This window comes from Ranitomeya variabilis, chromosome 3, assembly GCF_051348905.1.
Source record: "Ranitomeya variabilis isolate aRanVar5 chromosome 3, aRanVar5.hap1, whole genome shotgun sequence".
NCBI classification, from domain to species: domain Eukaryota; kingdom Metazoa; phylum Chordata; class Amphibia; order Anura; family Dendrobatidae; genus Ranitomeya; species Ranitomeya variabilis.
Window position 1 is genome coordinate 672,993,448 of NC_135234.1, and position 3,922 is coordinate 672,997,369.

Genomic DNA, 3,922 nt, shown 5'->3' on the forward strand with positions numbered 1-3,922 from the left:
CAATAAAACTGCATACCTTATTAAATACATATGTAAGACCTGATGAAAATGGTGTAATTACTATTAAAATCCATTTCGGAATGGCTGCAAAAATGAGTGCATGAATCCAGCAGTAGAGTGTTGAGTAGGGATGAACGGTCACGTGGAAGTTCAGGTTCGACCACACATTAGTCCAAAGTTCGTTTCGGGTATCAGAATTGTACCCGAACCCCATAGAAATCAATAGGGACCCGAACTTAAGAGCTGGAAAATCTCTCTCTCACTCTCCTGTAAAATGGATGTTCGGAGCTCAGCGCCGGACACCGGTACAAACCCCCAACTTTACAGTTCTGGTTCGCTCATCTCTAGCAGTGAATGAATCTGTTGAGATTAGAAATCGATCCTCGTCTAAGTTATCCAAAAGAAAGTCATATATGATCTTCCCACATCGGCTTTTTCACAAGTGTTTTTTCCACATCTGTGGACGCCACTCCTATTATGGACTTCCGACTTGCTATATTTTTGCAGATGGAAGGAAATGCCACATCCAGAATTTAAAAAAAAAAATACACTACTTCTTTATTGATTTTCCATAAGGAATGGAAAAAAACATTAAAATCCACATGGCATAGTCTAAGAACTCACTGACACGTTTCTGCCGACTCACCGCCCATATTCCTAGTGTGAACCATGGGAAAATAATATTTAAAAACAGAGGCGACCAATCATGTGCGAGTATGATAATACATAGAAATATAACAAATATTTCATCCTTTCCTGAGCAAATGACACCCAGCTGGCAACCATTTTACTGAATTTGCCAAAAATTGGGTTTCTGAATAAACCACATTTAAAAAAAAATTAAATTCACATTGTACAAGTTTGCTCATTTGCAGCATTCAGTCTCTAGTTCTACCCTCTCTGTCTGACAACTGCAGCTTGTTCTGGGCGTGTGAGATATTGGCAGCGGCAGGGAGGAGGAGCACTAAGGAGCTGTCAATCAAAATACTGTAGATGGTCGGAGAATGAATTTAAACTTTTTTTCAACAAGTCATTCAGATATAGATGATCAAAGTAAGTACACCAGCCCCATCAGGGATACGTGATCTATTTAGTATTGTATGCATTTTGTACTTTGAAATCTAGTGACATTCCTGCTTTAATATCCACAGGAAAAAAAGCCAATTATACAGGTATGAAAAATAGAGAACAGTGGCTCAGGGTCTGAATCTGACCAATGAAACAACGACATGGTCCTTAAATGTTCTACCTGTTTTTGTGTTGATATTAATAATACTCTAACAGCCCCAATGCTGTAAAAACATACTGATGGATAAACTGGTCTCCCATGACATTGTGTGTCGAGTACAAGTAGATTGTGCATGGCGCACCACATCGAGGTCAAAGACTGATGTGAATGGTGACATTTTTGTATAGTGCTGCAGAATATGTTGGTCCTAAGTAAGCCAGAAAATGTTTAAAAATACTAGTGCAGACCGTCCAGTGGTGCCCCAAGATTCTCATTCACCATACACCCTACATTCTGTTATTACATCTATGGCCGGAGTCACACTAGCGTACGGCATCGGATGTGATATGCTAATGATACTCGGCTCCTGATCTGCTGCGAGCGTGATCTGAGTGTCAGTGCTCTGTGCCCTGATCATCTCGCATCAGAGAATCACAACACAGGTGCGGAGGAGACAGAGAAAGTAATTTCTCCATCTACTCCATTGCCGGCATCCGTGGGAATCGTACTGCACTCGGGTGACATCAGAGTGCAGTCCGATGTTTCGCACGCACTCATAGACTTGTATGGGTGCATGCGATCCGATTCAGATGCAATTGTAGCATGCTGCCATTGTTTTCGCATGCCGAATCGGCATCAGAAAATAATCGCAGATCTGAGCTGCCCCATAAAATAACATTCAGCTGAGTGCATCACAAGTGGGAGCGAGCCCTAAGGCCGGGATCACACATGCAAGAAATACGGCCGAGTCTCGCATGTTAATGCCAGGCATTGCCGCCGTCACTCCTGAGTGATGACGGCAATGCCGGGTATTAACATGTGAGACTTGGCCGTATTTCTCGCATGTGTGATCCCGGCCTAAGACTGAACGTGTATGAGCTGCCTGAATGTCATTATTGAGTTTAGAAATCTATGTGGAAAAGCAAAAACCCAAATAAAAAGCAACAAAACACTTGTGTGTTTTTGTGTTTTTTTTAAAGGTAATATTTGCACTTTGAAGTCACTTTTTTTTCAAATAATTTTGGGGAGGTAGGATGACTAAAAAAACATTATTTTGCGGTGGCTTTATATATTTATATGCATATATAGTATATATTTCTGTTACAGAATTCACTGTGTGAAATAATGTTGTTCTTTTATTACATGGGAACCAAAGTATATTTTTGTTGTTCTAGTCTCACTGGTGATCGCCTGAGTGCTGATATAATACAGTGCAGTGTTTCTGATATTCTTATTGTCCTTATTGCAATGTTAAAGGGATTGTCTGCTTCAGAAAACTTTCTGCCATAGGTTGTTGTAGCGAGCGGTCTCTGGTGTTTGGCTGCAGCGCTAAGATCACGCCGGCAGTGATACAGTAAATCAATGAGCTCAGCGACTCTGCCCATGTAGACATCTTGAGCCACTGAGCTCACTGATTGGCTGCAGCGCTGTCAATGTAACATCAGAGCTGCGGAGGGTAATTCTCAATTTTTGCTTCTTTTTTTTTATAGCTGATACAGCCTATGAAAGAAAGTTTTATGAAAAGTGACAACCACTTTAAAGCTAAGTACTTACAGTAGATGGCAGAACTTCATTAAACCAAAATCCCACAAGCCCATTTTGGGAATGTCAGTGTGATCTAAGCGGTTAAACAGCTGGGATCAGCGTCATCTCTGGTCCTAGTCGATGCCATCTCTGATCCTTCATCCAGTGCTGATGGTGCATGCGCAGCCTCTGTCACACACCGTTCAGTGCAGTGGAGTACAAGGAGTGGTGGCTATGTAAAGCCATCAATATATTTTATATATATCTGCATAAGATTCAGAGGCACACAGCTGTCTATATAAGACCTCACAGAGCATGTCAGACCAAATGAGAAGCATGAGGTCAAAGGAACAGGCCAAGAAGCTCAGAGACAGAATTATGGCAAGGCACAGATCTGGCCAAGGTTACAACACAATTTCTGTAGTACTCAAGGTTCCTAAGAGCACAGTGGCCTCCATAATCCTTAAATGGAATAAGTTTGGGACCATCAGAAGTCTTCCTAGACCTGGCCGTCCAGCCAAACTGAGCAATCGTGGGAGAACAGCCTTGGTGAGAGGTAAAGAAGAACCCCAAGATCACTGTGGCTGAGCTCCAGAGATGCAGTAGGGAGATGGGAGAAAGTTCCACAAAGTCAACTATCACTGCAGCCCTCCACCAGTCGGGTCTTAATGGCAGAGTGGCCCGACTGAACCCTCTCCTCAGTCCAAGACATATGAAAGCCCACATAGAGTTTGCTAAAAACACATGAAGGACTTCCAGACTATGAGAAATAAGATTCTCTGGTCTGATGAGATGATGATAGACATTTTTCATGATAATTTTAAGTGGTATGTGTGGAGAAAACCAGGCACTGCTCATCACCTGCCCAATACAATCCCAATAGTGAAACATGGTGGTGGCAGCATCATGCTATGGGGTGTTTTTCAGCTGCAGGAACACGACAACTGGTTGTCATTGAAGGAAACATGAATGCGGCCAAGTACAGAGATATCCTGGATGAAAACCTCTTCCAGATTGCTCTGGACCTCAGACTTGGCAGAAGGTTCACCTTCCAACAAGACAATGACCCTAAGCACATAGCTAAAATAACAAAGGAGTGGCTTCAGAACAACTCTGTGACCATTCTTGACTGCCCCAGCCAGAGCCCTGACCTAAACCCAATTGAGCATC